Genomic DNA, 13,274 nt, shown 5'->3' with positions numbered 1-13,274 from the left:
AGGTTGAGTCAAAATGGCTTATTTTGAATTTGGGCACGTTTCAAAACAATACTTATTTTGAAATAGAGCACTCTTCCACCGTCTTCCCTTACTTATTTTGAAATAGAGCACTCTTCCACCATCTTCCCTTACTCCACATTCAATGAGGTTTACAGAAGTCGGAATAAGAAGCCTGTTATTTCGAATGTATTTTGAAATAATGGGCTTGCTGTGTAGACGTTATTCTGAAATAACACTGCTGTGTAGATGTACCTAACTGTCCAACTTCCCAGCACAACCTATAGACTTATTAATTCACATAATTAAATAAATAGATTTATAGTTCTTGATTCCCCCACCTCAATTGGAAGTCAGTTCCCTCTTAGATTAATAAATTCCTCCATGACATAATACAGTATGATTCTAATCTTTTTTTAGATGAAATTCTGACTTAGTGAAATCAGTGGCAAAACTTACACTATCCACTGTGATCTTAAACTCTTCCTGTATTTATCCACTCTCTGGCTGTGTCTACATTGGCACCCCTTTCCGGAAAAGGGATGCTAATGTAGACTTTGGAATTGCAAATTCCGCGGGGGATTTAAATATCCCCCGCGGCATTTGCATTTACATGGCTGCCGCTTTTTTCCGGCTTGGGGATAAGCCGGAGAAAAGTGCCAGTCTAGACGTGATTCTCCGGAAAATAAGCCCTTTTCCGGAGGATTTCTTGAAAGTAGGAATAAGAAATCCTCCGGAAAAGGGCTTATTTTCCGGAGAACCACGTCTAGACTGGCGCTTTTCTCCGGCTTATCCCCAAGCTGGAAAAAAACGGCAGCCATGTAAATGCAAATGCCGCGGGGGATTTTTTGCAATTCCGAAGTCTACATTAGCATCCCTTTTCCGGAAAGGGGTGCCAATGTAGACACAGTCTCTGTGTCTTCCAGAAATTTCAAGTTGAATGAAACTACACTGAATTAAGTATACTTTCATTCTGTGTGAAGGTTTTCAACAAGGATTAACAGGTTTAGCTAATTCTCTTCAAATTCACACCTTTAGTTAATTCAGATTAGCTTTCCTACCTCCACATAGAGAAGTCTTTATATACCTATAGAGCATGCTCAGTTATTGTAATTGTTTGGACGGTAATTTCACCATTACTAAAACAAACACACACACAAAAACCTTAGGCCACAGTCTCCCTAGCTTCCCTGGGGAAGCACAACATGGATACAAGGCACTTCTCTTGTTTTGTGCAGGTCATGCAAGGGCTAACTACAATACTAATCCATGCGCTCAGATGCTGGTCTTATCCAGCTTCCTGAGGGACACATAATGCCTTGAAGGGAGGCAAGGAGGAGGGAAGGACATAGCTCCACCTCACCCCCTTAGCACTAACCAACAAAGATGACTAGTCAGGCAGGGAATGAGTGGTAAACTATATCCCACAAATGGGCATAGTTAGTGCTAAGAATAATTTGGAACTGGGAAGAGAGCTCTCACTGTACCAGATGAGGTAGGTTCTTCTGTTTTTAATTGAAGAGAGGGTGTGATGTCCTCCCTGTTCTTCCTTGCTTTTAACCCCTGGGATTATTTGCAAATCTGCAGCTCTCTAGGGAGTCAAGGGATTCAGTAAGTATCCTGTAGAAATCTCCATTGAGTTCTGTAATCACTCCAAGCCTGATTCTGCCACCCTTGTGAGTGCTTGCTATGTGAGTAGTTCGATTGATTCTATCCTGACCATGACTGGAGCTGCCAGAATCTGGCTCTAACTGGGCCACATTTTCCAAACGTGTATAAATTGCACCCACAGATCTTGCACATGGAAAACCTACAACTGCATGTTCACATAATGACCATACCACATACACATGCAGTCTGCATGAGCAAACACAAGCTCTGTGGACATGAGAATGTTTTGAATGGGCAATTTAGGCAGTCTGTTTTGAAAACTTGGTCTCACAAATTGTCTCTTTCCTTCTCTGGATTACATGTCCTGTTCTGCATACACACACACACACAAATTTTGGCACAGCTGTCAGACTTTGCTTTTCATGCTAATAGGAAAACTTGGCGGAGGCAATAAGATTTCAGAAAGCAAGCCTACAAGATCACATAACTAGAGTACTTTTTTCCTAACAGTTTGCTACAGCTTTAGTTTTATGGGAAAAGAGGGGCTCTTCCACACCATATCACTCTACCTCTCCTTACCATAGTCTTAAATGATGTGGGCAATCAGATAACCATTCTGTTGAAGACTTTTAGGAAACCTGGCAGGGTAATCAACTGAAATGACTAAGGCGGGCGGGGGAACCTCTTCATACACTGGCATTCTTGAAAGGGCTGCAACTAAAAATAATTGTTCAAAAACCTCAATAACCTGACAGAGCAATTCTATTATTCTGCCTGGTGACCTACAAAGGCATTTACAGATTGCTATGGTCAGCCAAGCTTTATTCCAAATCTAGCTAGTTACTACAGTATTGAGCAGTACAGAAACTCCAGGTTGTGTTCAGTCCTGCAGCTAACTAAGTTAATAACTTGGTTGGCTGCAGCAAGATAATTTAGAAGGTAATCAGAAAGTACACTGCTGCATGCTATAGCAATGCTGTTATTTTAGTATCATCAGTCAGTTCAATGTACTAACACTGAACTGAAAACCTACAACTCAATAGAACTTTGGCAAATCAAATTCAACCTACCCAAGCTTTAAAATCTTCAGGTGGGAAAGAAACATATCATTATAATCAGAAGATTAAATTCTGTTTATCATACACAGCTTAACACAAGAGTTAAATGACAATTCAATACCTATTCAGGCCTTTTTTAGAAGCCAAATTTAAACATTTATCTAAATTTGTTTGACAAAAGCAGAGGAAGAACAGTAAAATGTAATCCAAGACATTTGAAGAACCTTATTAATAAAACACAAAGAACCAAAATATCAGTTGGTGCAATACTGTTGAAGTCAGAGTTACACAGGAGATGAATTTGGTGCATACTGTTGTCAATCATCCTTCCTTTAATCATCCTTATGTTTCATTCATCACATTATACACAGTCTCCCCACAGCAAAGAGATTTAAAAGGTCACATCTTAGCCAATAAAATCATTTATGTGTACTATGGGGAAAAACAGTAGCTGTAAGCAGTCATCCAAAAGTGACAACATATTACCCAGAAGGTTGCATACTACCGCACATCAAAGATCATGTGTGCCAAGGAACTAGAATCAAAGAATCAGTGAAAATACGAAAGAGGAAATAAAAGCACTGTCAGAAAAAATTACCATTAAGGAAGAATATTGCATTCAGAAAATAGCTGATGCAGAGCCATCAAGGAGATAAGAAGTTCTGGAAGCTGGGATAAGACACAGCACTGCTGGATTTTTAAATAGTAGGGGGAAACAATTCTGGTATTTTCTATATAATTTCATACTTTCCTTCATGATTCCCCAAACCTGCAAACATTAATTCACCTCCTCTTATTTTTACTTCTTTAGTTTCTATAGGGCTACTTTACTGTGGTCATAATACATATCCTACTGATGTCAATTTCTAGAGTCTTTTAATCCCTGAAATTGGATTTCTCTTTTATTCTTTGAGTCTCATTACTTGTAATACTCCAGGAAACAATCTTAATGGAACACTGAGAATTAGAAATCCGATGAGTCTGGTCACCCTATATGTCACACTTCAGCTGCTGGCACTGTACCTTAAAACAGACTCTAGGTTTGCTTCTAAGAGAACAAAAAGTAGCACAGGTATGTAGAGAAAATAGATTGGTTTCATGCACCTGTATCACTATCACAATAAATCTTGCGTATATGATATATCATAAGCTTGATTATATAAGACCATTTGTGTTTGTACAGCACAAAACTTTCATAGTAAAGATTATAAATTATAAACTGATATGGACAAACTGAAACTGTGCATCCCTGATAAACTTGGTTTACAACATTGCTGCATCCACAGAATGAGCACACTTACATATAACAGCACTGAAGCAGACTTGATAGCCTGACTGTAGCAAATTGCACAGTGAACTGGGAGGCACTTCTAATTCCAAACCATGGGGATAGATAATCAAGGTGACATGATTGTAGAAACAGCACAAGATAGCTGCAGATGGTAGAGGAATGAAGAAATTGGAGTTTGAGAATTATGATGGTGTCCAGAAACTGGAAATTATTTCAAGCTACAGGTATCTGAACACTCAGGGCAAAAATGGGGAAATGTGAGGAAATGAGGGGGGGAAAGCACACACACAAAAGAACATTAACACACACACACACACACTCAGATGCAAAAAGGGGAAAGGAAAAAGAAAACTAAACTTCAGATTCTCATCCATCCGGGTATTCAAGTAATTGAACTTAGTTAAAAGTTCCAGAAAAACAGAATAATGAAAAATAAACAAATGTTTATATTTAAATGATAAATACACATAATTCAGGTATTGTATATAATAGAAGTTAGACATGGAAAAGACTTATATTATCACATAGACCATCCTTTTGACAGCATAGAATTAAATAGATGCAGGTGTACATAGACATTTGGGACTAGACTGCATAGCAAATTCTCATTTGCACAATACTATAAAACAAAAGCTAAATAAAAACCAACACAATTATTCAGGTCATTCTTGAAGATTAGTTTAAATAGTCTTCAATGATCATTGGCAAAACAAACCAAATTCAGTAAGATGTAATGATAGTTGCATTGTCCATTGAAGGATATTGTTAATAAAATGGATAGGAACAGATTTATTCCTGCTGTATAGGACAACTCATGTATTTCTAACCATCATGCATATGGAATGCACAATCTAGCATTTATAAGGATGTGTGACATTTCATATAAAATTCCTATTTATCTCAATATTTATGGGTTTTTACATTCATCTGCTATTAATGATCCCATTATAACCCTACTATTTGCTGCAGTTTAATTTTATAAAATTCAGACAAGTTAAAAAAATTGCAGGCTAAAAATAGCAAGATCAATTTGGAAAAGCTCATGTTGTTTCACTGTGAAAGAAGGAAACTGTACCTCTGAAAGGGGTGTACTACACTTGCATTTTGAAGGCTAAGAAGATATTTTAAAACTGTTATAGGAACATTAAACAACTGCATGGAATTTCACCCACTATGTTATATAAAAGCTGTTTGTGACATTGCTATGTTTAGCCATCACATACAGAGCTGCTGTACCCACCTAAGACTGACTCATCCTGTGTTTTCACATTTTTCAGCTTCCCTTCAATCTACCAGTAACCCTCAGAAAGTGGAGGAAAACATAAAATTTTTTTCTCCAACAGACACTTTTAGTGTTTTTCCTCAGGGTTATTCTTGTGTCAGATTACTTTCTTGTGAACGTACCACCAAACAATTCCTACTTGCACTAAAATCAATAATGCTGTTTCTTAATACTATGTAGGACCAGATTTTTATATTCTTATACTGATACTCTGACACTTAGGTTAGGTCTACATTGCTGAGAAAAGAAGGAAAAAGTTGCAATTTACTTATCTTTTTCTGCGTTTTTTTCTGAAAGAGGCTCTTCCAAAATTTGGCCCATCTCTCACGGAGAGAAATACAGGGATGCCGAAAGAACACGTCTGCTTTTTCAGAAACTGTTCCGAAAAAGCAGACGCGTTCCTTGGACACAGCAGAGCTTTTTCAGGATTTCTCACTTAAGACAACTCATGGAGCAAGGCACGACTCAACATGAGTAAGGGTATATAGATGAAAGTTAGTTCCTGCATATGATTACTTCAGACTCTCTGCAAAGTCAAAGATGTATTTAAGTTCTTTGCTAAATCTGAGATCTAGTCTACAGGATCCAATCTTAAATGCAAAGGGCTTGTCTTTACAGTTACAGTGCTGTAGTGCTTAGCAAAGCACTGTCTATATGCCAAAGGAGAGCTTCTTCTATATACCTAGGTAGTCTATCTCCCCAACAAGCAGTAGCTCCCTCAACAGAAGCCCTTCCATCGATACCGTGCTGTGTACACAGGTCGGTATACAAATGTTGCTCAGGGTTGTGTTTTTCATACTCAAGCAACACAGTTATACCAATACACACTCATAGCATAGATCAATCCTTAGTGTTTTCTGTCAGGTATTGAATCTTCAGTGGGAGCTAAGAAGACTTAGCACCTTACAGGAGTGCCACAACAAGAACTACATTAAACTGTAATACTCATTTTTAAGGAAGAATTAAAAATACTGAAGTATTATATATGAACAGCCAAACTGGATCAGATCAGTGGTCCTTTGACTCAGGCCTAACATTCTGTCTCCCAAAAGTGGCCAATGCCAGCTTCCCCAGAGGGAATGAACAGAACAGGTAATCATCCACCATTTCCTACTTCTGTCACACTTCACACACAGTTTCACATCCCTGCCCATCCTGGCTAATAGCCATTTCTGGACCTATCTTCCACATGAACTGACCTAGTTCTTTTCTTAGGCATGTAATAGCCTTGACCCTCACACCATCCTCTGGTAAAGAGTTCTACAGACTTATGGTGCCTTGATACAAGTTAACATCCTGCATTTTTTCAGACATACTGATTTTTAAAAGATTCCTAACAATTAGAAAATAGATTACATCTAAGGGAAAAAAGTGTGTCCTGCAATCAGGAGAACTGGAATAATTTTTATATGGGGGGGAGGAGCTGTTGATGGAAACCATGCATTTGATGTTTATTGTTACTAGTTGAAGCAAGGGTGTGTGGCAGCACCCCTAATACCTCTAGATCCACAGGGCAGAAGACCCAATGTAGAGTAAATTATGTAATGTTTAGCCCAACTTGTTCCCAGTCCCCTGAATGAAGGGCACCTTGCCAGAAATTCACTGTAGTGCTAGTTACAATGTAGGACATAAACCGGCTCTCTCCTTATGTCTGAGGTAATTTAAGAGGCATGTTAGTATGCACTTGGATTTCAAACATTATTGTTCTGATTTGTGAAGAAAAGGAATGCTTACTACTGTCATTTGAAAATTCTGTAAATATTATTGACTTTACCTGTTTTCCCTGTCTAGTTTTAGACCCATATAATTGAAAACAAAACATTAATGTTATTGATGTTAAACAAGATTTTTCATTGTGTAGCTTTTTTATAATAAAAAGCATAATTAGAAAAACATGTTTTGTGGAACCGTTCCATTCCACTAAAAAGGAAACAAAACACTATTTACTCAAGATAAGAAGATTAAGCCCCCGATTTTCCTTTAAGGATCCACATAAGGATGGCCTTTCAGATTATGAAAATTGAGAATCTGGCTTCCCTCAGTGTCCAAGCTATTCAAAACCCATTTTCCTTTGAACATCTGAGTTCTTATCGTGGTCAACCACCAGAGGATGAATAACTCAAGCTAATGAGATCTACACCAGTCGCAGGAGTTCAATAACAAACCAGAGATCATATTCTCCCCCATTTCTCTGAAGATTGAATTTCCTTCTTTCACTTTGATAGAGGATGATATAACCTATTTTTAAATAATCTTCATTTCTCTTTGAGATGCAGAATGCTGGAAAGACTATCTTGGTGGCCTTTTGGCAGCTGTCTTTCTCCCAGCATACTGGTATTAAAGGACCACCTCTCCATGTCTTCTGAAGTTCTCCTTGAAGTCAGATCTAATGGTTGAATATCTTACCACTATGTACCCCTAGTAAGGAATTAAGGGAGCTAAGCAGAGCAGCAAAAGTGGGATTGTGCAGTCATGGTAAAGACACTATTTACTCTTCTGAATCAGGACTAAGCTTCACAGGTGCCAAGCCACAGAAGCCCACTGAGTTTCCATGATTCTGTTCCTAAGCCAAATATGACCCTGAATAGAGAGTTTCAAGTCTGTAATGGAAATGTTATATATATATTTTTCCCCAAAAAAGCCCTTTGTGGTGAGTTAAAGACTAATCCTAACTGAAAATTAGTAAATTATTTTAAAGATGTTATTTTATAAAGACAATTTAGTGCATGTGAAAAGTATATTGGCTGTCTGAAGAAATAATTCTTTATACATAGACCAGGTTTCCCAGGGGAAACAACAGTACACTACTCTCCCCTCTTTTCTGCTCTGCTTCAACCCTGACTGGGACAGCACCTTCTACAGTTGCTAAGGCACCACTGTTTTGCCTTTGTGTCTGTTCAGTCCTTGTCCTCTGTGCTGAGACTGCCAAACTAACATCATTTTGATGTGGACAACTGTCCACTGGGAATGCAGATGAGAGCATCTAATCATTTTAAAGAGTTCAAAATGCAACCATCACATGGTGCTAACTTTCAGTCACTACAAACCTGCCTCCAAACTGAAATAGTTACAATGAGGTGAAAAGCTTTGTATCTTATTTCTAATCCTCTGGCCAGCTAGTCCTCTCTGTAAGATAATTTTTGCCAGATCATATTAATTATTCCAACCTGATAGATCTACATTACATGCTTCCCAACATACTGTATTTTGACTTAAGCCATCTGATTTATGCCATGCCTTCTGGTGAGGATTGTTGAAAAATACTGTAGAGCTTGCAATCTATTTGGCACAATATAATGGAATGTATTGCATCAAAATAAAGAACATTGAGGTAAAAACTGGTATTATGTGGAGCTCTAGTGGTAGTAAGGAAGTAAAGCAGCACATAACACCAAACCAGACAATGGCAGAGGATGTCCTGAGCCTGAAAACAGAATAGTAGGAAAGTGACAAGATTAATTTAAAACAGTTAACATGAAAAGACAAAACTGTTTGATGCTTCAGGATTATGGAATACACCTCTGTATATATACATAATATTGTTCTTTACTGCTAAATCTTGAACTTTGTCAGTGTTTAATAGCTAAGCATTAGGAATATTAAATTCAGGCTGTATTCACAACTCATTAATTTTTGGTTGATAAAATTATTATTGCTTTCACCCTTCTACTCCAATTGTATAATATTTCTTATCCTAGCTCGCAAAGAGTTGAGTAACTCCATGCATGCTGTTATACACTTCTGTTCAAACAATCATATGCCCCATATCATGCTAGTGGCTAAGATTTCTATATAGGATAGTTTTTAAAAGATACTATCAGTTGCATTATCAGCAAAATGCTATGCCAACTGTCACAGGGAGTTTCATTCCTGAGGTTCAATAATCCCCAAAAGTTGATGAGTTTGTCATGAGTTAATCCCTTGACTAGAAGAGCCTTCAATTCCTACTTTGCAGTCTCATATCCTACTGATATACTAATAATTTATACAAAAAACACTGTCAAATATTGATTCACTATATCCCATCTCTCGATGTATGTCAAAATCCTGATCTCTTAAATAAAGAGCCATTTTTTCACAACATAATACTTATATTTCATACTGTACAACCATGGTGCCCCATCACACACAATGTCTGTGTCTCTACAGTATCTATTAAACACCAGCATTATCTTCACAACTTCTGAGGAGTAAAAATACGTGGTATAACTCAACAGAAGTCTAATAATCAAAATGAAATTATTCTTTATCAGTAACCTAAATATAGCACCAGACCACACATAGAAGAGAACATCATGCAGAAAGAAGCAGAAAGCTACTGTTTGGTTCCACAAGCAACTGACCCTACCACAACAGAACTCAATGCTGAAATCCTTACTTAGACAACACTCCCACTGAATTTCTTGGGAGTACTGCCTGAATCCGGGCTTCAGTATTGGGCCCACATTCCTTAAAACAATATACAGTATGAGACTGTCACTTTCTAAACTACCACATTAACCATGAAGAAGAATACAACTGGATAACTAAAACGTTCATAGGTACGAGGGCATATTTAAACAGAACCCGAATGTTATTTTTCATCATATGAAACTAGAGGCATATAGGAAATATATTTCTTCTCGTTAAGTTAACACATAGGCTTGGTTACACTTTTTAAGCATCCCTTGGTCTAATTTTATTTTCATTGATTTTTTTCTAATCTTTTGCCACCTCACAATGGAAACAGGGTAACACTCCTCTCACTCAAAGGTGGAGCTATTAAAAGGTGTATCTCCCACATTATAATTAATATTTGCCGTTATTACATATATAGCTGACAGCCACAGGAAGAAAAAAAAAGGCAAAATCCTCAGACTCCAAGGAAACATTTCAAAGTTGTTCCTGTTTACCTGCTGGGCAGTTGCACTCTGGAGGCACTTCTCTTGCTATTCTTATTTTTGCCAAATGCTCGTAGGATTTCTGTGAGGGGAAGGGGAAACATTAGCCAGCTTGGTAAGCATTAGCTCATTCTATTACAGCCCGGATTATAGACTTGCATGTGTTAAACTATGATTTACAGCTACTTGAAAGACTCCATAACTAATGATGACTTTTTTACTTGGACTTGATCCAAACTGTATCAGTTGACCGATACACCCCAACCACAACTTGAGCATTTTACACACAGAGAGAGATGGGTTTCTACTCATGGCAGCTTTACTTGTGTGGTATCACCTCTCCATACAAAATACCTCCTCCCACACACATAGCATCTAGAGCCTAAGATTAAATGTAGAAACTTGGGCTAGGGTGGGAGAACAGTCAATGACATTATACACGAAGGTTATCTTCTCTATCACGTTATGTCAGCCTCTGCTGCCAAACCGGCTAGAGAGATCCTTACCACGGCCCTTTCAAACCCAGACCGTACTTTTACAAGGGCTTCTTGTCATCCAACGCACCCGAGGTAAAGCATTTATTGGAATCAACGATATTTAACTAAGGGGATTTCCCTTTTTCCTCTATGAGATCTGATTATCTTGCAAACATGAGCAAAAAGTCCCTGTCTCTTGAGTTCTCCTCTACCCTCCGCCACACAAACATTTGCGTCAAGGAGCTGTCTACTTTTTCCACTAAATGGTCCCCCTCGCTCCGTTCCCTCCCCCGCCCCCCAAAATCATTTCCAGCATGAATCTTGGGGGGATCGGTTTGTGAAGCAGAAACTCGTGTTGGAAGTGGCTAATTAAAGGCTTTTCATGGGACACCACGATCCCGGCCACGTCCAGACACAACACCGAGTCTTCCACACCTGAGCTAGAAGTCGCTCCACTTTTTCTTGCATCATTGAATTTAGCTGATCCAGAGAGAAGCCGGGCAGCAGCTGGTAGGAAGCAGCAGCAGAGAAGTCCCCTTGGGCGCTCTCGATGGCAGAGACCCTCGCGTGTAGGTCGCTGGTCTTCACCCCCAGATACACACAGCAGGCTACAGCCGCCACTGACAGGAAGGCGGCCAGCAGCGAACTGAGGGGCAGAGTCCAGCTAGGGCAGCAGCGCTGTCCCCCAAGGCAGCGAGGCGCCCCGGGGCCATCCTGTCCTTTGGCTTCTTGGCTTTTCCCCAACATGCTTTTCCACCCTGCAGATGCAGCAGGATTTTTTTTGCTTCGTCCGCCCTCCCCTTTTCCCCAGTGGGGGCAACTTGTTTGCAGAGGGGGGAGGGAAAAAAGCGGAAAACAATCAAAGAGCGAGCCCAGCGATGAGTTGCAGGCTTTCAAGGCAAGGAGAGCGCGCGCGGCGGAGCCTTCATGGCCCAGCTCAGCAGGGCACCTCTGGAGGGATCATCCAGCGGGAGACACCCCCAAACCAGCCGGGCAACAACAAAGCAGCAGGCTGCCGGGGGGAGAGGGGAGTTGTTCAGCCCCCCTACCCGCCTGGATAAAGAAAGAAAAAAAACCCCTTTGCTTAGTACCCCAGGAGTGGCGCCCGCCACTTGTCAGCGAGACTTCAGGTGCATGGGGAGGAGACCGGGGGCTAAGGAGGTCGCCCTCGCAGAGACGCAGCGAGCGAACTTGTTGCTTCCCTTTCTCCCCCTCCACCTGGCTGCTGGCGCCGCGCACGGCACGGCGAGGGGGCACCTCGCCAGTGGCTGCTGCCCCAGGGCGCTTGCAGCCCTGCCTAGCCCTCACGCTGTATGTGTGTCAGTGGCACAGCGCGGCGGCGGTAGCAGCAGCAGAGCGGCGGCAGCGGCGGCTTCCTCTCTCCCTCCGCACTGGCCACAGCTCCCGCTACACGCCTCCTCCAAGCCCCCGACAGAACCTCCCGAGCCTCATTAGCATAATTTATTCACCTAGTCCGAGGGGAGGTCGCCCAGCGGGAAGACCGGGGATTCGGCGCTTTGCATAATTTATGCAGAAGCCCCAATCGCTCACCCAACGCTGGTTGGCTGCGCCCGAGTAACGGGCGCGGACGGGCCACTTGCGAGCGGGCGGAGGAGGGGGGAGAGTGATGGGGTTGGGGCTGCTCCATACGGGGCCAGCCTGGGGCACCCGACCCTGCTTCTGGCTCCTGCTTCCCCCCCCCCTCTCCCCCGGGGCTGGGGCGCGCGCCCAAAGAGAACCTTGCGGCAGTGTGTTCTGATTGCTATTAGAACGCTGCATTGTCCGTCTGGAGAGGTGGAGGGTGCGTGGCTTAAGGACAGGGCTTGACTCCATGCCTGGTTTAGTCCCTGCGAAAGCTGGACAACAGCTTTACTTCCCCACACTCCGCATTTCCCCCTCTGCTCCACAGACCTCTCAGTACCCAGCCGGCTACACAGCATTGTCCTTGTGTTACCGGGGAGGAAACTGAGGCACGGAATCAGTATGTGACTTGCCCAAGGTGATTCAGCCATTCAGTCTAGGTCTACGCTGCAAACAAATCTTGCAGCAGATCCACCTCAGTTGATTGAAGCTAGCCGGACGACAAAACTGCAGCGTAGATGGTGCTGCTAAGGCTGAAGCTGGGGCTTTAGGACCAGCCAGGAAGCCTGGGACAGCTGAGCCCAGCAAGCCCTAGACAGCTGACACAGGCCAGCTGCAGGTGTTTTATTGCAGTGTAGACATACCTTCAGTGGCCAAATCAGGAACAGGAGCCAGGTTTTCCAAAACCATGCCCCATTAAGTAACGACTTGGTGACTCACTCAGTTTTCCTGTCTGTGAAGTAGGAGAAATAATACTTTCATGCTTTAACAGGTGATAAGAGGGTGTTGATATACAATTCATTAATATAGGTAGAATTAAACAGTATTATTAATCATTATTCAGGTGCCATTTTCGAAAGTGGATGCACGACACACTTAAGAATGAAAAGTACATTTGTGTGTACAATTTTGTTGCTATTTGCAAAGTGTGTGCACACACACTCTGCTCAATAGGCTTTATTTTCAAGGTAGGTGTGTGAACCATGCAAAATTCTGAATCTGTTAAAAGAGCTGAACTATTTTCTCTACCCTCTCCTTGGCTAATCTTTTTATCTATTGGAGTTTTGTTTTCGTTTTCCTGAGTTTACAAACATTCTT

General features: G+C 41.2%; 1 long non-coding RNA gene across 1 annotated transcript in view; it reads right to left on the bottom strand.

Annotated features, from left to right (window-relative positions):
• The window catches only part of LOC142829562 (uncharacterized), a 233,233-nt gene extending 221,171 nt beyond the window's left edge, over positions 1-12,062 (bottom strand). Inside the window, exons 1-2 of the long non-coding RNA XR_012904070.2 lie at positions 11,031-12,062; positions 10,132-10,201 (exon numbers count right to left, since the gene is read on the bottom strand). This is a non-coding gene — a long non-coding RNA (uncharacterized LOC142829562). The remainder of the gene's footprint in view (positions 1-10,131; positions 10,202-11,030) is intronic.
• Positions 12,063-13,274: the final 1,212 nt, after the last annotated feature.

The sequence above is a fragment of the Pelodiscus sinensis genome, chromosome 4 (genome assembly GCF_052426305.1).
Source record: "Pelodiscus sinensis isolate ZL-2025 chromosome 4, ASM5242630v1, whole genome shotgun sequence".
Classification (NCBI taxonomy): Eukaryota; Metazoa; Chordata; order Testudines; family Trionychidae; genus Pelodiscus; species Pelodiscus sinensis.
Note: the sequence above shows the minus strand (reverse complement) of the source record. Positions and strands in the feature narration are given on the sequence as shown.